Source organism: Pteropus medius, unplaced genomic scaffold (genome assembly GCF_902729225.1).
Source record: "Pteropus medius unplaced genomic scaffold, Ma_sr-lr_union100, whole genome shotgun sequence".
Taxonomy (NCBI): Eukaryota; Metazoa; Chordata; class Mammalia; order Chiroptera; family Pteropodidae; genus Pteropus; species Pteropus medius.
In genome coordinates this window covers 3,416,698-3,436,161 of record NW_024354499.1, presented here as the reverse complement: position 1 = coordinate 3,436,161, position 19,464 = coordinate 3,416,698, and the positions used below count along the sequence as shown (strand labels likewise).

At 43.6% G+C, this 19,464-nt stretch overlaps 1 protein-coding gene across 4 annotated transcripts in view; it reads left to right on the top strand.

Moving 5' to 3' along the window:
* The window catches only part of ADD2 (adducin 2), an 88,110-nt gene that overhangs the window by 20,068 nt on the left and 48,578 nt on the right, over positions 1–19,464 (top strand). Inside the window, exons 2-3 of one of the 4 annotated variants that reach the window (XM_039852510.1) lie at positions 13,293–13,383; positions 14,424–14,426. The exons of the other annotated variants lie outside the window; for them this stretch is intronic. The gene's annotated coding sequence lies outside the window, so the exon portion shown is untranslated. The remainder of the gene's footprint in view (positions 1–13,292; positions 13,384–14,423; positions 14,427–19,464) is intronic. 4 annotated transcript variants of the gene reach the window in all.

The window sequence follows — 19,464 nt, the reverse complement described above, 5'->3', positions numbered from 1 at the left end:
CAAATTATAGCAAGGATAGGGTAGGGGCACCTTTATAATTCACCTCGAAATCTTAGGTTCAGTTTCCTTACCTGATCCAAAGCTTGAAAGAAGAGAACCAGAGGGCACATTCAGATCACCACCAAGTCCTGTTTCATTTTTGTCTCCTAAACATCTCCAAACCCATATACTTTTCTCCATCTCTTTCATGCCCTGAGTTCAAGACTCATGACCTCCATTTAGATATCTATAGCAGCCTCTAAGTGGTCTGCCCATTCCTACTTGTGTCCCACCCCTCTGCTCTGTTCATACTATAACCAATGTGGGCTTTCTGTATGCAAATTGGACATTATTTAAAACTGATCATTGCTTCCTGTTATTCTTAGAAAAAAGATAAAACTCTACTAGAATCTTATGCACTTGCTCCCTCGCCCACTCAGCTTCAGCCACACTGGACTTCTTGCTCCTTACACTCACCAAGTGCTTTCCAGCCTCAGGGCCTTTGCACTAGCTGTTCCTCTGCCTGACCTGGCCTTTCCTGTCGTTTATAACTCAGCCTAAGTATCATCTCTTTAGAGGGAATTCTCTCTCTCTCTCTCTCTCTCTCTCTTTCTCTCTTCATATATATAGTATACATGCATAATATACATACATATATATCTATACGCACATATATACTTTTTATGAACTGTTTGAGAGTAAAGTACAGACATAATGCTATCCAGCTGTCCATTTATTCCTAAATATTTCAGTGTGTGTTTCCTAAAAACAAAGACATTTTCTTACATGACCAAATACAATGATCAAAACTAGGCAATTAACATTGGTACATTCCTATTATCTCATCCGCTTTATTCAAATTTGGCCAGTTGTTCCACTAATATTCTCTATAGCAAGATAAAATATTTATTTTCTTGTTCAATAATTTCTCCAGGATCATGTCTCTTTGAATTCCTTCAGGCTGGAACAAACGTTTCTCAGTCTTCCTTTATCTTGCATAACTTTGACATTTTTTAAGGGTCCAATTATTTGCAACGTGTTCTTCAATTTGGATTTCCCTGATGTGTTCTCACTATTTGGTTCAGATTATGCATTCTTGGCGGGAGTACTGGAGAAGTGATGCTGTGTTCGTCTCCATGTATACTATCAGGTGGAGCACATCGACTTGATTTGGTTAGGGTGATGTCTGCCAGCCTTATCTACTGCAGTTACTATTTATCTCTTATAATTACTAAGTGTCTTGCTCTGAGACCGTGTAAACACCCTGTTTCTCATTCTAGTTTTGCCCACTAGTTTTAGCATCCAATGATGTTTCTTACTTGAAAAAGTTATTACTATATAGGTTGCCAAATGATGAATACATCAACCTCTTTTTTTTATTTGTTTGTTGTAGAGTCTATTTTTGTATTTTTTCAATATTTATATTGTAAAATACACATACCATGCCATCTTAACTATTCTTTACAATGCAGTGATGCCCTCTTTTAATTCTATTCATAGCTGTTATCACTCTGAGTTTTAAAAAGTATGTTATTTATTATCTATCTAGGATGTAAATCCTGTGAAAACAGCATCCTTACCTGCTCCATCTCCCTTAGTGCTTGGAGCACTATCCAACATATAGAAGGTGCTTAGTAAATATTTGTTTAATGAATGAGTAAGTGGCTGAATGGATGAATATGACCCAGTACCATCTGGCTGCCACATGTCACCCCCACTGGCCTTTCTAGGCTCCTTAGCTCTGCTCTGGCCTCACTGGCCTTCCTTTGATTCCTCACGCTTGCCTTGTTCTGGTGCACCATTGGGTCTTTGTACATGCTAGTGCCCGGGCCTGGAATACTTTCTCTTTCCTGCTTCACTGTTGACTCTTATCCTTCCCTACAATGTCAGCTCAAATGTCACTTCCTCAGGGAAGCTGTCTCTGACCTTTACCAGGAGGCTAAATTCCCCAAATACAGGGATACAGTCTTTTATTGTTCTTTGCTTTATTGCACTTCACAGATGTTGCGCTTTTGCCAATTGAAGACGTGACTTTCCAACAGCAAAAAGATTACAACTCACTTTATTGTGATACTCACTCTATTACAGTAGTCTGCAACCAAACCTGCAATATGTCCGAGTTATGCTGTATAGGTATTCCTGGCACAGTTGTAGCTCTCCTTCATTGCAGCTATCACAGGTGCAGGTACCATAGTTTCTGTGATTATGGGTCAATGCCTGTTTCTTGCACCAAACTGTAACTTTATGCTTACTGGGGTGTTGCTTGATTTTGCTCACTATTCTACCTTCTGCATAGAGTTTGCCGAATGCTATTTTCCTCAGTTGAACCACTGGCAACATCTAACAACAGCTTTCATTTATTTTTTCCAAGCATTCAATTTGGATGGAGTTGATTGAATGAATAACTCAGCAATTTAAATCTTCAATATTTGGTAGAAAATTCTCCTCGGTGTGCTTTTAATATTATAAAATATTCAACATCGCTATTAAAATTTTCTTTAGACTTTACTTCTGTCAGATATTTACTCAGAGTTTTGAAATAGTCAAACGCATTTTGTTTCGAATGCGAAGTCTAAATGCTTTCATTTTCAATGCTAAATGATTTAAAGTAGGTAATATTGTGACTGTAAATTGCCAAATTAAGTTCATTTTTATTTATTAAAAATATCAATACAATATACAAGCTAGGTACTCTTATTATGTTTCAGAAGTATTTAGCTAGGTTTCTTTTCAGAAAAATCAGCTCAGAATAATTTTTTGCTTCATTCAAAATAATTATACCAGCACCTTGCCCTGGAACAGCCAATAAAGTTTGTAATGAAAAACAAAAGTTCTGAAATTCATTCCCCAAAGTATTAGTAATTCTGAGAAGGGAGTATTTAAAGACAATGTTCTTATTTACTTGGCAAATTAAAATCTTAATTTGAAAGGCGTTGTCCTCTTCCTAAAAGCTTGTTCTTGTCTTTGCCTTGCACAAGGATGACTTTAAATAAGCTGCGGCCATGGCTTCTGGGAGGCCTCTACTCCTGGGTTTTTTTTTAAACCAGGTTAATTTAAAAACAAGATTGACAAATCTTTCAGAATTTTACAAGCTTATTTGTCAATCAAAATTTAAGATTTTACACAGTGATCAAGAAGAAAAACACATAGCAGTGATTTATCTCTTGTTTCTGGTACATGTCCGTTGAGTCTGGGAGCGCAGGGGGGACCCGTCCTGTGTCCTCCTGACTCAAAGAAGGGCTGAAGGAGTTGTAACCATTTGGAAATTGCTCGTGGCTGCAGCAGGAGGATGGGTTCTAAAATGCTTTTCCCCAGATGAACCTCTGTTCATATTTCACCGATCACTAAAAGATGCACAGCTATGCCAAACTGGAAGAGGGTGGGAAATTATCATCCTCTTCAATACCTGAAAGTAAAGAGGCAACAGATTCTAGTGAACAATGGCATCCGTCATACTTGTGAGCCTGCCTCCCACAGGAGCTGCCCTCTTTGTTAATACGTTTGCCCTCACTAAACGCTGTCCTTTCTCCTTTATTTTCCCAAAGCACCACTAACACAAGGCTCTTCTGCATGTCAGACTTTTAATCAAAGGATTAGGCGTACAGAAGTATTTATAGTATAGAGCCGGAAACGGCTTTTAACTTCAATGTCAGATGTCCTGGATTCTCAAAATGTATTGGCTGTTCTCTATTACAGGGGATTTTGCACTGGCTGGTTCTTTGGCCTCTGTTCTTTGCTATGTTCTAGCCTCAGTGCCCCTGACTGTCTTGCATATCCTGTCTTTCCTAATTCGCTATTGGTGTACTGCTTCTGATTTTTTGTTACGTCCTCTGCAAGGCAATCTGTCCCTTTGTTTCATCATCTTCTTCCACACTAAGGTTGGTGAGTGTTGGCAAGGAAAAGGAAAACACTTGTTTCATTTACTCTTACAATGCTTCTGATACAAAATGTGTGGATTATTTCCCTCACCTATCAATTCTCTAATACCAGCTAGGCAACCTATAATTCAACTCAATTCTGACACTACCTGCCTAGAATTAGCATCAGATCCTGCAGGTTCAGGGCTCAGTCCCACAAGACTGCCCCTACCTCAGATACCAGTTGCAAGTCTGGGCTTCCCATACTTCTGACTGAATAGCCATAAATTGGGGGTTCCTACAATTCCCTCCTTGGGTTCAATAATTTGCTAGAACAGCTCACAGAACTCAGAGAATCACTTACATTCACTGATTTATTGTATAATAAAGAACATGATTTAAAACAATACAAATGAACAGCCAGATGAAAAGATAATAGAGTGAGGTCCATAAGAGTCTCAAGCACAGGAGCTTCTGTCCCTGTGGAGTTGGGGTGTGCCACCCTCCGGCACCAATCTAGAAGCTCTCCAAATCCTGTACTTTAGAGAATTTTATGGAGGCTTCATCACTCAGGCACGATCAATTATTAACTCAATCTCCAGCTGCTCTCTCTTCCCTGGAGGATGGGGGTGGGGCTCAAAGTTCCACGCTTCTAATCACGGCTTGTTCTTTCTGATGTCCCGCCCCCATCCAGGATCCCAAGCGTTACCTCATTAGAACAAAAGATGTTCCTGTAACCCAAGAAACTTCAAGGCACTTAGGAATTCTGTGTAAGATGCTCCTATCATCCCTATTCACTCAGGCAATTACAAGACTTTTAGGAGCGCTGCATCAGGAGCCTGGGTCGAAGACCAACTATTAGAACAAAAGACGTTCCTAGCAACCTTATAACTCAGGAGTTTACAAGAGTATTAGGAGCTCTGTGTCAGAAACTGGGGGCAGAGACGAGGATATATATTTATTATTTCATAGCAAGGGAAATGGGAGTTCACTTTTCATATTTTAAGGGACCCATCAAAAATTCCTTAGAAAACAAAACAAAACGAAAACCCTCATAATCTCCCTCAGGATAAATGATGTTTCTCCTGGATTGAAAAAATGTTTTGCTGAAGTGTTTGTTTCAACTGGCATTTTACCCTGCTCTCCATGCTTGCAGTGAAATTGCTTTATATAATGTAAACGTGCAGTATATATCTTATCATCCAAATCTGTTAGGTTCCTGAGTTTGTATTGTGAGAATGTAGATAACAAGGATACCTAAGTCTAATTAATCAATCCTCCCCCATCCCCCTTTTTAACCTCTTTAATTTGTATGGAGTGAGAAGCATATTAATGCCATCCATTATTATTGAGATTTTGTTATTTTTCTCATCAATTCTCAATAGTTTTATATATATATATCCTGATACTATGTTATTTGATGCATAATAGTTCGATATAATATTTTCATTGTGAGAATTGCTCTTTACAAATATAAAAAGAATCTTTGAATCATCTAGTGACTTTTACCTTGGATTTTATTGTCTTTGATGTAAATGTTGTGACCCATAGTTTGTTTACATTTTTTAGTGTATTTTCATCCAGCTAATTATTTTTAATGATATCGTATGATTTTATCATAGTTATATCTTTTTATATGTAGCCTAGCAGTAGATTTTGTCTGCCTCCCGCAAACATCTTGTCACAACCATTTCTTATTTGTGTCTTCAACTCTCTGGCTGCAACATAGAATTGGAATCCATGTCTGTTCCTGGTCATGTTGCATGACTGACACTGCAATCCTGGTACAGATGTAGCATGAGAGATGCTCATAGGGGTGGTGTGTGTGTGTGAAATGGCTCTGGCCATCCAAGGAGCAGCTTCCACATCATGGTGGGAAGGCTGCTAAATTTTCTGGAGGTATAGAGCCTGAGCCAAGAGACAGGCCGTGGGGGAGGAATAAGGCCTCACCTCCCTGCCGGTGAGCTGTCTCTCCTCCAGGTGACAAAGATAAGTGCCTGTATTAATCACTATTGGTGCCTTTCCTTTCAATCTCATAGGTCTTATGACAAGTAAATGTTTACTATTGTTCCGGCTCTAGTCAAATTGTCATTCGTTATTTCTGGAGCTCTTCTGAGTTATGATCTGATTTTGCATATGAATTGACAGCAGTTTTTAGTGAAAAGTTGGGGGAGGGCAAGTTATAAATCACTGGTCAGACTCTATTCTAAACTGGAATTTCTTATAATAGTCACGATCATTTAAAAACTCGTGGTCATCTCTTACCGGATTTTTTTTTTTCATTTATAAATAAATCTCCCAAGTGGTGTTTAAATTTTTTTTAAAATTAGCAAGCTACAGAAACTACTGGACTTTGTGCACTGTACACTGGACTTTGGAATCAGTTGAACCCAAGTCCAGTTCACCTCTGCCATTTATTAACTGTGTGTTCCTGAGCAAGTTACTTAAGCGCTCCGTGCCTCAGTTTCCTTTTATGAAAAATGGAGATAATAATTTCCGCTCTTAAGAGTAGTAGTGAAGATCAGAGACAATCTGTGGTGTGTTTGCCAGACTTGCTCCCTTTTGGACACATGCATGTGAGAAGCTGAGTCACAATCTGATGAATTCTTAGGGAAATAGAATCAGAACAGGGGAACTTGGATGAATTAAATGTTTCAAAACAGCATCAAGTCTTAAGTATCCTTTTTATGATAAGTGTGGTCTCCCTCTCTCCTGAATTATGCTTTAATGAGCATCCTGAGTGGACTAATGATTCTGCCTCCCTCCAAGCTAATATTAAGTATCCATTCAGCTTTTCTTTTTTTCTTTTCTTTTCTTTTTTTTTTTTAACCCAGGGGTGGGGAGAAATAGATTCTCTTCATGTCCAAAATAAAGAAACCATTAAAAAGATTTTTTTGAACTAGGCAGCTTCTTGAAAGGCATATGAAAAGTTCTAGAAGTTATAAATAAGCTAAATAACTGATCTCAGTTCAAAGCATTATATCATGCCTTATTTGGTTTAGAAATTTCAATTCAATGTGGTGGCAGACTTCAGGGGACTCTCATGAAACCTAGAGGGGCATTTTGCAAAAATACTTAAAAATCGTAGGTCAGCACAGTCAAGGAGCTGTCATAAGTTTTCTGTCTACTCAGTGGGAGCAGAACCAGTTTAAATTCTATCATAATGTGAGGAGTCATGTATGGAAACCTGAGTTAATTCATGCTATTTCTATGAAAACCTGGTTAACTAATACTATTTCTACATAAACTTGACTTATCTTGTGCCAATGATATTCTAATGCTGCTTGACGAGTGCTCCAGACATCTGCCCAGATGGCCCACCTTTTAATCCAGCTCTAATCCAACTACTGCCCCTGCGACACTCTCCTTTATGCCTTCGTGCCTGTACAACTCTCCTTCCTCCGGACAGTTTTTAGGTGATGGGACAAAAGTCATTGTCATCTATCTGATTGTTCTCAGCCTTTCTTCTCCCCTGGGAGTTGAAGAAGACTGGTTGTTTTGTACACCAGGGGTCCCCAACCCCAGGGCCATGGACAGGGTACCTTGTTACTGTTAGGAACCAGGCCGCACAGCAGGAGGCGAGAGGCAGGCAAGCAAGCGAAGCTTCATCTGTATTTGCAGCTGCTCTCCAGCTAGCATCGCCACCTCAGCTCCACCTCAGATCATCAGGCATTAGGTTCTGATGGGAACACCAGTCCCTGGTGCCTAAAAGGTTGAGGACCGCTGGCGTACACGGCTCCTTCCCTTGCCATGTTGTACGCTCCTGAGGAGGAAAGGACTAGGACACGGCTGCCTAATTAGGCCTGTCCTTCTGGCTTCTGGGATGAAAAGGGGGAGGGGAGTGTGGATAGAGGCAGGGCTTGGGAGGAGAGGTGGGCAGGGTGAGGGAAATTGAATGAACTTTTAAATTTGCATCATAAAGTTGAGGCTGTCAGGGAGAGAGTGAGGGGAAGGGAGAGAAGAGGGTAATGGGAATAAGGCAGAGCCGGCTGTGGCAGAGGAGTTTTTAGGGTGGGGAGGTTGTGGCTTGAGGAAAAAGGCATGTGGCAGCTGTGTGTGAGTGCAGTGGATCAAAAAGGAAAAGGAAGATTTTAAAAAGCACTTCTGGGGACTCCTTATTCTTCATGGTGTCTAAGAAATTCAAACAAAGGATTTGAGATATTTTAAACTTTGTGTCACATAAATCATGTCCATGGGACTGTGACATCCCCCAGGACTGACCAGTGTGTGATGAAGTTTTGTCGTGCTATTACTCTGTCAGATTAAAGTCTAGTCCTACTGGCCAATGGGGTCATCTTCTCTTTCAATTAATCATTATGTAAATCTCTCAGGGTTCCATTCAGACGGCACGTTCCCCCATTTCTCTGTTTAGCTGTCTCACCGTAGCTTTCCTGTGCTGATAAGAATCAATGCTATCATCATTATCATTAATAATAATAAGACCATCGCAATAATTGGGACAGCTGGGCAAAGCATCACTAGAAGTGAAAATGCAGCTAATACTCATTGAACTCTAGAGATAAAATCTTTAAATTCTTTCTCATGATGACGTCAAAATTGCGAGTACTTTTTGGAGGTGATTTCACAGTGTCTAGAATAAGAATGCATTCGTTTGTGAAAACTTGGCAGACCCTCCTCAGTCCTGGTATGCGCAAGCTGTTCTTCCAGAGTTGTGGAGGATAGAGAGACGAGTCCACAATGGCGCCGGTGGGGCTCTTGGTTTCAAAGGACAGATGGGCCAGGAACCTGAATGGGAAGAATGTGAGGTCGAGGGTGCTCACCTCCAAAAGGGAACTGACACATCGTGGGCTCAGAGTTCATAGGATCAAGCACATGTATCATTTATTGCACAAGACTATCCTTGACAGGCGTCACCTTAGGATCCCTTTAATTTATTCCCCACACCTGGTTTTCACAGAGCATATCCCTCAAGATGCTGTCCTCCTCTCCCCTCTCCTGCCAGCAGCCAGTTCACCTGTCTTTCCCTCTCTCCTTTCTATCTCAGACCCTCTGCTCCTTGGTGGTAGCAATATTGAGGTTATCTTCTCCTTTCCTCCCAGAATTTGTCCTACCCCTGACTCTCCAAATGCCCCCACCGACCCAGGAGCATTTTACCCAGGCTCTTTACCCCAAAAGGCTTCCCTGGGCCCAACTCCTGGCCTCTGGTAGAGTACCGGGTTTGAACCATTGGTGTATGCCGGTGGGCTGACTCTCCCGTTTGGAGAAACGTGGGGGTGGATGTTTTGGAGGAGAAAGTTCTGGGCTGGCATTGGGTGGTCAATTCTACTTCTCTAAGCCATTCCCAATAGCATGGGTCAATCACTTGGCACTTGTCCCAGGCCCTTGCCAATTGTCCTCTCCCTCTCCATGTGGATAAATTAATTCCTTTCCGTGGATCTGTTATGTGGCCTGTGTACTTGTCCACTGGTTGGTTTGAGTTGTCGGTGGAGCCCCTGCCCCGCTGGCCAATGCTAGCAATTTTGTGAAAGTGTCCTCAGTGTCCCTGCTGGGGAAGAGACTTCAGGCCCCGTCAGCGGAGTGGGCAGGAGGCACTGCCGAGACCAGGCCCAGACGTCTAATTCTAGAGCTAAGAACAGACTGGTTTCCTTGACAACAGAAATGAAGTCTGCTCATCTGTTCCTGAGGGTGGGCTTCGTGTGTCTGTTGGAAAGCACTGGGACTTGGGGAAAGGCAATCCTTTCTTTATCAGTGCAGCAACCCATTTCTGAAAACTCGCCAACTCCTACTGAATTATTAACAATATTAAGAACTTCCCAGGTGGCACAATGGCATCAGTTGTATAATCTGCACATTGGGAATCCAGTTATAGAGTCTTTCTTTCCTTTCCACTAGCATTGCCTCTGATCCTTGCTATGTTTTACCAGAGCTGCAGCACCTTTTCGATAACGCATTTTAAGATGTCAGTCAAATACATACTCACCCCTAACACTCCTAAAAGCTAAATGAAAAGCATTTCTTCCTCCTTCAGCTAGCAGTGATTTGTGTGGCCAGGCTGCTGGGAAGAAATGAAAATCGTCCCTTGACAAGCTGATATTGGCTCAAACTTTCATTTGTCAGATGGCATCCTCAGAAAAAAGCTTTGGAAGCCAAACCCTCATTCTTGATATGAACCAGAAGACAGACTCAAGGCAAAAAGCTGGTCTATTTGCTTTGCCCACCGGTCCTGATTTCAATGCTGCGTGTCTTAGTAGTGGCTTGTTATTTAATTCATGCACCGCCCTTTCCTTCCTATGCATTATTAAAGCCTCCTTTAAAAGCAGCCTACGGATCAGATGGGATCACGGGGGAGAAGACGTGCCAGCAGTGATTTCACATCTCCTGTAAGAAGCAACATCTGCTGCAGGAAAAACTCAGGGAAAAGATTCTGCAAAACTGTAGCCTATGGCAGATCTAACAAGATGGCCCTTGGAAAAGCAGCTAATTTGTTCAAATGTGTCTTATTTTATGTGTGTCTATGTCATTGCATGGTATTCTTATATGCTAGGTAATGTAGATGGGAAATTGTCAGCGGGATTTATGTGCCAAGAGTGACTGTGATGAGATGGGAATTAATTAGCAGGGGAGTAAGATTCAGACAGATCTATGAATAACAGATGGAGGCCAGAACCCGGCACCTTTTCAATGACTTTCTTCTTGTGAAGATCGTCGCACTGTAGCTCAAATTTAGCCCTTGTATGGCCTCCTCCCCTAGTAACCAGGGGAAGAGCTGTGGTTTCCAAAGCCCTCCACGAGTTCTTCTGTTTCTCTCTCTCCAAAAGAAAGATACTGACTCCCCTAGGCAAACAGTGGGCTCCCTTAGAGGAGGCTTCCTAGGCTGAGTCCTTTGTTTAGTCCTTTGTTTCCTGCCCCTAGGACCTTGCCACTCTGACTCTGGCGGAGGCTGGATCCTTCTCTCCATCCCCACCTCCCACATCCCAGAGCCATCGGAGGATGGCTGGGGAGAGTGTTGGCCCAGGGGCTACTTTCCCATCTCAGCCCTTGCCCCGCATGGACCAGGCAGAGACACCATTGGAGCTGTTAAAAATCACAGACTGACAGCCAAAGAGCACCTCAGAACTGGAAGAAACCTCAGAGGCTACCTGGTTCCGCCCTTTATTTTACAGATGGGGAAACAGGAGCCCAGAAAAGTTAAGTGGCTTGCTGTCGATCACAGAGCGCGTTAGTTGGAGATCCAGGACCAGATCTCTGACCTCTAGAGTCTGTCCAGTGCTCTTTCCCCATGACATACCCCTGGAATGTCCCTTAGGGCCCTGGTTTCTTGGTATGGTGTGCGGTTCAAGTGTATATCCAGGGATCAAGAATGCTTTCTGTTTTATACATATAGGATCTTGCTTGGACCAGATACTCTTGGCATTCAAATGTTTCTCAGTTGAGTAGAAATTAATTGAGGGCATACTGTGAGCCTAGCAATGAGCAAATGAGCCGCTTCTATGTGGATCCGGATTTTTGTAGATGGGCTCTAAGTGGGAGTGTCACCGGCTAAGTGCAGTGCTGTTTTTGATTGGTTGACAAAATGGTTTTGCAAACTGTAAAGATCCATAGTCCTCATACTACATGTAAAAATATGTGCTGCTTCTTGGTTTGGTTACAGAGTCATGGCTAGGTTCTCCCCTGCTGCCTGAACCCAATTTTATGAACCCAGTGAGAGAGGGAGGGAAGTTTGAAAATATAACCATAAATATCATTTGTTTAGGTCCAACAGAATATCAGCAGTTTCATTTTGCCTGTGATGCCTCAAAAATGAGGGGCGGAAATACTCCCAAAGAATTCCCCTTCAGTGTCTTCTGAGGCAGAGCCTGCTGCCTGTTGAATGATGAGTTCTATTAGGGGAAACTTAAAGTTGGTTGGTGCAGTGTCCACCTCCCATTATGGAAGATGTCCGGATGCCTGGTGTGACATATGGGCTGGCCACTTAGCAGATGCTGCCTAATGAAGTTAGTAACCCAGGGGACCAGCAGAAAGCCAGCAGAGCTCATCGTATATCTCTGTGGGATCTGCAGAAGGGTTTTCCTTTCCCCCATAACTCCAGCAAGAGATTGTGCAGCCATGGATGTTATGGCCTTCAGAAATGACACAGTTAGAAGGGCCTTGAGGTGTCATCTCATTGTGCTGTATGGTCTGTACCTCTCCTTCAATTCTTATCAATCGCTGCCTATTTTTTAGGTACTATTCTAGGTGCTGGGGATACAGTGATGAGCAAAATTAGACAAGACTCTTCTCTCTTAGAACTTCCAGTCTAGTTTGTTGTTATTTTTACAATTTTGAGGAAGAAGGTTTCACACAACAAGCTTTTCCCTAATCACACACGCAGTCTTCCCCTGCCTTGGTGTCAGCCTTTTGCTCACATCTCCTCCTTTCCCCACAAAGAAGCATCCTGAGGCTCTAGGGGTGTGCACAGTGGGAGCCTGTCCATCATCGTTGTCCTAGGCAGAACACTGGGTAAGCAAACGTTTCCTCCTTTGTCCCTCTTTGGTGCCCCATGAACCTTCAAGGGGCCAGGGTTCCCTGTCACAATAAAGTTAGGCAGTGTATATCCTCACGGTGTGTCTCCCTAAGTGCTCCATGCTCTCTTCTGTTCCCCGCCCTATCAGCCGCTGATGTCTGCAAATCTCCAGGAAGAATGCTGTCTCATTAAGTCACACTGTTGTAGGCAGGATCAACAAATATGTGATCGACTCTCCCAGGAGTGCTGGTCTTTAAAAGAGGAGACATATTAGCCAAACGAACCGCTAAACGATCAGACTCGGGGCGAGGATGTTTAGGGGGCCTGGTGAGATATGGGGGCAGAACAGCCCCAGCCCCCACTCTGCACCTGTGGCTTAATTGGCCTTGCCTTCCAAGGTCACTCAGACTGGGGTCATTTTGCCCTATTGACTGGCTTTTTCTTACAAGTGCTGCGTGTGCGTATATGTGTGCAAGTATGTCCATGCCTTCTAATTAGGTCTGTTTAACTTAACGTATATCTATGTAACTAATCTTGGCCTATAGGTCCTTTCGAAGAATATCAGTGTTCAAAGTGCCTGAGGTGGTGCTATGCTCACATGTCCCCATCATCCAATCCCAAGGGAGTCACACTTGGCTTCTCTCCCCACTCCATGCACACAGGGCAGAAGTGATGAGATACTTCACATATATTATCCCAGGGCTACAATTTGGGCAAGACATGGGATTCATTTTCCTGACACTATCTTTCACCAGTTACAAATGGTAACAATTGCCTGTGGGACTCTTGAGAAATTATAAAGTATTAATTAGCAGAAGCACTGTGTATTTAAAATATATGGCATATTAAAATAACGATTAAATTAAACTTACTTTGCAGAGTAGAGAAACCATCTGGTCCAAAAATCTGAGGAGTTGAGTTTTGCTGCATACATTAAGAAAAATGTTTAAATGCTTCTAGAAATGGTAATTTTGTGTCACTTTTTTCCTTAGATGTGGAAACTGAGGCACAGAAGCAGGTGGTGACCTGGCTATGGTCGTAGCCTGAGCAACTCTAACTGACATACCTCCATCTCCTATAGAGGTTTGGATCACTCTGCATGTCTAGGGGGTGTGTTTAGACTGTGAAAGGACTGTGTTTCTATGACTGTGGTTGCTCCTTAGAAGTCATGTATTTCAAACTCGTTGATCCCAATGACTTGCAATTCTTTTGGCTTAAAAGTGCAAAGCAAGCATTCCGGCCATTTTCTGCAGAGATGAGGAGGACAGAGCCAGGAATATCAGTCCAGTCACTGACAACTACATATCGGTGTGTCCTTCTTTGAACAAATCACACCTTCTTGGTCTCCGTTTTCTCATAGGTTTAATGTAGGGGGAGGGGCGGGGTATGCTGTGTATCAGTCAGGGTCTAACATAGAAAATAGGACTTCTTCAAGTATCTCAATACCGGGCATTTAATGCAGGACATTTGCACAGGTCATGGAGGAGCTGAAACAGACAGGGCATGGAGAGGCAGCCTAGAGATTAGCTCTAGCAGGAAGTCACGTCCACTTGGAGGATGGAGGGAGAAGGGGAGGAGGTGGTGTCATCTCAGCTAGGGACCAGGGTCACTGTGGAAGCTAGAACGTGCTGGGCCTTTCTGGCAGGAGCTAAAGCAATGGAAGAGATGCTACTTGAGGCAGAGAGTGACGGAGGAAATGCCCCCCGTGTTCCCACCCATCTTGAGTCAGGGCCGCCTATTGCCCCCACCCCAGCAGGAAGCCAGTGACATGGAGTCTGCAGGGGTCAGCAGGGAAGGTGAGGAATGGTTAGGCCAGGAGTAGCCCAGGCCAGGTTGCCGTTGAAGGGCCTTGTAACCCTAACATTCAATGAGACCTGGAAGTTCAATGTGTCCTTGAGGGTTTGCCAATGGGAAAACCAGGCCAAGAAAGCCAGAGTGGTCTTTAATGAGACTCCCACATTCTTACTATCAGAAATAAACACTGTCAATGCGCATCGACCTTTTTCTGTACTGGGCTTGCCTCTGTGGGATAAGACCAGACAAGCATGTAGGGATGGTGTTGGTGGGCAAGGGGAGGGAGAGAAGGCACAAGAGTTGGAAGGATGAGAAAGAGGAGACAGAAGAAGGTTCATACCGGTAGGTGGAGGGCTGAACTCAAATGCAAAGAGGTCAGAGGGCTTCACCCATGACCGGGGTGGTTACTGTCTGTGCAAAAGGATGCTTCTCATCATAAAACAATTCATAACAGGGCAGTGTCCACAGCAGGCTTTTCTAGAATATTTAATGAATTTTCACACAAAGCACCTCTTTTATAGAGTGTCTTCAATCAATACCTGTCAAACTGGATTGGTGTGAGATCCCCTCACCTAAGGTACCTCCTCCTGAAGGAGGGGAAGTAGCATTAGCAATCTCACTCTGTCCTCAGCAGGGCCAGCTCTTCACACAGGCAGGCATTGCAGCCTCGGTGGAATTCAAGGTGCTAATGGGCACTCTTTCTCTGGGCTGCAGGCTCTTTAACTGTAAAGTGAGGGCATTGGGTGTGCTTTCAAGGCCTTCCCGACTGCCACACAGGGGTCTGCCCCAGACCCTGGCAGACAGGTACAGGAAATGGCCCTTTAAGCCATGCCAGGAAGCAAGCATGTGAGGTGTAGTTAGGACACTTACACGGCCATGTCCCATGGGGTCCAGGCTGAGTGAAGGCCTGTGGCCTCAAGGACAAACTTAAGTAACCAGAAGCTCTTTGTAATAATTTGAGATCTTGCATTCCTTGGCTGTGAAATGGGCAGTATGTAGACATAGCAACGTTTCCTGTAAATCTATTTTCTCTGCCACCTGCTGCCCTCATGCTCACATAACTGCTCCTCTCTCAACACAAGACCTTAAAAACTCACCAGCTTCTTTGAAGTTCCCATCCTCTCTTGTTTTCTCTCAGTCTTCCTTCCCTGCCACTTCTGCATTATGAAGTCCCAAAGTGACAGTGCAATGCGGCAGGATCTTCTTGGATTTCAGGGAGGGGAGAGGCCCGTGGGGAGGGAAAATGCTGGGAACACTAATGCATTAATCATTTTTGTCCTGACTCATATACAGAGATGCGTTAACAGCAGAAAAGGTGCCAATTTGATGACAAATGAAAGGTACTGGAACAGAGAAGAAGGAGAGAGTTAGATGCCAGAGTCTGGAAAGACCTTGACCGGGGGACAAGGAGAGGTCTGGTTTGAACCAGGCCACAGGGGCAGGGACGTGTGTGCAGTTGAGGGCTGGCATGGGGTGGAGAGAGTGGTCCTGTCTGTCTATCTGGAGTGGATATTTCACGTAGAGGAAGAGTGGGAGATGATGCCTCAGTACTGGCTTGAGGAGCTTGAAAGCCAAGATGACTTTATCCTGCTGTCCAGAAAGAAACGGTACAGTGCCCCTCCCTGTCCCCAAGACCATGGCAGACATTGGAAATCAATCCCATGTTCTTTCTGACTGCAGAGGAGGCCCCAAGCCGTGCCAAGGCAGCATTACCCATCCATTGATACATGATATAAAGCCTTGTGACCTTCTTTGCTACAGACAATGAGAAGTTGTGGTGGTTGTGTAGCATTTTAGAGATATAACCATGTGTGTGCATTGAATTGGAGGAGGGGCCCTGGAGGAAAATGAATGTAGTGAGAATTCAGGCCAAGGGACATCTGTACTTTCTTCTGCCCATTCCTATATTGGACTTGGTGGGCCAGCTTTTGTTTGTTTGTTTGTTAACCTAGGCTCTTTGAGTGGGTTAAGCTATTGCACTCCCAACCTCATACTAGGGCATTTATGCCAGTGGCCTTTCCTCTCTTTTCTACCAATCTGAGCATATCAATAGCCAGTCACAAAAAGCCCATTAGAGGTACATTCTCATCTCCTTTTCGGACCAAGTGTTTTTCACTCCATAAAAACATTGAGGCAAACATACCGATTTATGAGTCTCCATCAAGTTGATTGAAATTAGGAAACTAAGATTCTGTTACCAAAGTTTCCTTTCTCCCAGGAATTGTTCTGGGCCCTCTGTAAGCCAGGAATGAGGTTTTTTTTGTTTTGTTTTGTTTTTTGGGGTTTTTTTTTTCCCCTCAGAAAGGATGAGACCATTTCTTGGTTGACCCTGTTAGAAAGTGATGAACTGGAGCAGTCAGAAGTCATTAGCATTGCCCCAGTGAGCTGCTGTTCAGTTCATCGACTGAGTCCAGGGAGACACGCCACCAGAGGTCAATGACTTGCATTCACTCTTTATCCTGCAGCTGAAAGCTGGGCTCCTCCACTGTCACAGTGGCCCAGTATGGTGGTTGATTGGATCTACAACTTCCGAACCTTTGTTCCAGGGGTCTCCTTTGTCCTCATGCTGCTGCTGCTGATGATAAGCTCTTAAATTCTTGCTACTCAAAGAGTGATCTGTGGACCAGCAGCATCAGCATCACTCAGGAGTTTTTGAGAAATGCAGATTAACACCCCAGACCTGCTGAAGCAAAGCCTACAAGTTAGCAAGATCCTCAGGCGATTCCTATGCTTATTAAGGCTACAGAAGCCTTAGATAGTTCTGGAGGCCGGGAATCTGAAGTCAAGGTGTTGGCAGGGCTATGCTCCCTTCAAAGGCTCTAGCAGGAGAATCCTTCTCTGCCTCTTCCTTCTTCTGGTGGCTCTGGAGGTTCCTTGACTTGTGGCAGCATCATTCCAGTCTCTGCATCCATCGGCACGTGACCATCTCCTCTATGTTTGTAAAGACACTTATAAGGACACTTGTGATGGGATTCAGGGCCCACCTGGGTAATCTAGGATGATTTCATCTTGAGATTCTTCACTTAATTACATCAATCAAGACCTATTTTCCAAATAAGGTCACATTCTTAGGTTTTGGGAGTTAGGGTATGGACATGGACATATTTTTTTGAGGGGTCACCATTCAACCCACTACAGACCCCCTTGGAACAGTCCCAGGCAGCATGCTTCTGAGTCACTTGCCAGGGCTCACTCTCCTCAGTGAGGCCAGCTTGGTGTTCTGATTTACCCAGGCTGCTGAAAACTGCCAAATAATACCAGCGTTATTAATGCTTCTTCTATGACAGACACTGTCCTATGTGTTTTACACGGATGAATCCATTTGCTTATAACAACCCCTTGGAGTTGCTATTCCCACTTTACAGATGAGAAAACAGCTATGCACTGGTTCAGTGACTCACCTAAGATCTCACAGCTAGTAGAGGTAAACCTGAGGTATAAACCAGACAGTCTGCACCAGAATCTGTGCTCTTCACCTTATGTAATAATGCTTCTGAAATTATGGAGGGCTCAAAAGGTGGAGGAGAAGATGGCACCTGGGTCCTTTGTCCTACTTCCCAGGGAGCCGGGCACAAGGAAGGCCAAGGCAGCTGTCTTGCCCTCACCCCAGGGTGCAGGGAGGTTGGAAGAACCCCCATCTTGACACTGTATAGGCACACGCTTCCATGAGACAGCTTGTCATGGCTAAACACCTTGCACTGGTTTTAAAACTTGCACTGGTATGTAAAACTTCCTTTAATTTGCTTGAAAGGTGAGAAGAAGGATCTCCCTTTGCATTCACTCTCTCTATACCCTTCATGATTCTGGTTTGCATTCATTTGCCTTCTTCTTTTTTCACAGACTGAAAATATCATTTCTTTCTCTTGAGTTCCAAGCTCCACTGCCAAGAAGCCCTTCCCAAGGCACAAGCATGTCAGACGGCTGGGCACAGCCTTTTGTGCCTATAATAAATGGCCAGGTCAAAGGGGTCAGGGAATTAGCTGGGAAAACCTGCAGCCCAGTTGAGGTATTTTCACTAGTGATGTAGCAGCATTGTAACCAGCAGTAGAAGCTCCAGATTACCTGCTCAGATGGAAAAATGGAACCTACCATTTAAAACTGCATATCAGCCAAAAATATACCTGTGTCTTTAGAATAGAAATTCAGTAGCAAACAGAACCTGCCCAATTTTATTAAGCTCAGTTTTACAGATTCATTGACATTCCCTTGAGAACATTTGTTGAGGCAGTCAGCCCAGTTGTATGCTTGCTGGCAAGATGGAATTCAGATTGTGATTTTAAAAATTCAGCTGTTAAAATGTCAACAGACCACATGAAGAATGATTTAAAAGTAGCACCTAACATTTATGGAGCCCATATTATTTATTAGGTCTGTACCTTCATACATTATCTCAAAATCCTCTAAGGAGGTACTGTCCCTCTCTGCATTGTACAAATGAAGAAACTAAGGTCAAGAGAAATTATGTAACTTGCCCAGGTCACACAGCTAGAAAGATGCAGAGCTGAGATTCAATTCTTGGCCCTTAATGCTCTCTAGAGACTAGATTATTAACCATAATGCTATATGGGGGAGCCAACTCACTGGGCCCTTAATGTGATGAGATAGCTTTGGACTCCTGTTGAGCCCTGCACGCCACAGTAGTTCTTAATTTTCCCTTTGTTTGCCTCAACTCTCTCTACTCTCAACATTGAGAAAATGCAGGGCAGATCCAAATGGCAGATCTGGGAGGGTTCTTGGAGCGAGGATATAGGGGATGGGAACTAGCAGTGGCTGAGAACATAGTGTGTGCTAGTCTTTGTGGAGAACACTTCTCGCCAAGGTGGTTTTCACTGACTCAGTGAATCAGAAATCCACATAGTCAATCCATTTCCATTTTTATCTCATTTTATTTTCTTTTAAGTTCTGGCTTTCTCATCCTGGTCTGCTCTTGCCTTATGACATTATGCTCCTGTTTCACAGAGGAGGAAGATGCTTCCTGACAGAACGTGGATGTACACTGAGTGAAATCTGTTTGGGAACTGGGCAAGTTGGTCTGCCTTGCTTCATAAATTTCAGGACACTATATCTGGCAAAGAAGCAAGACAGACAGCCAATGAAAGCTCATCTGCCGATAAACCCCAAGTCAGAGTGTTGAGGGACTCTCCCAAAGCCCCATGGTCTGTTTCTCCTATCTCATCCCTTGGCTTCTCAACCCAGTGGATGACTTGCCACCCTCCTCATGCTGTGAAGGGCAGTCCCTAAGTTGGTGACACTAACTTCTAAATTGTGTTCACATATTTCATTAATTCTAAGGCACACATTTTCTCCCACATGTCAACATCTCTGAAATTGAAATATGTCCTCCAATTAATGATGACATAATTATAACTG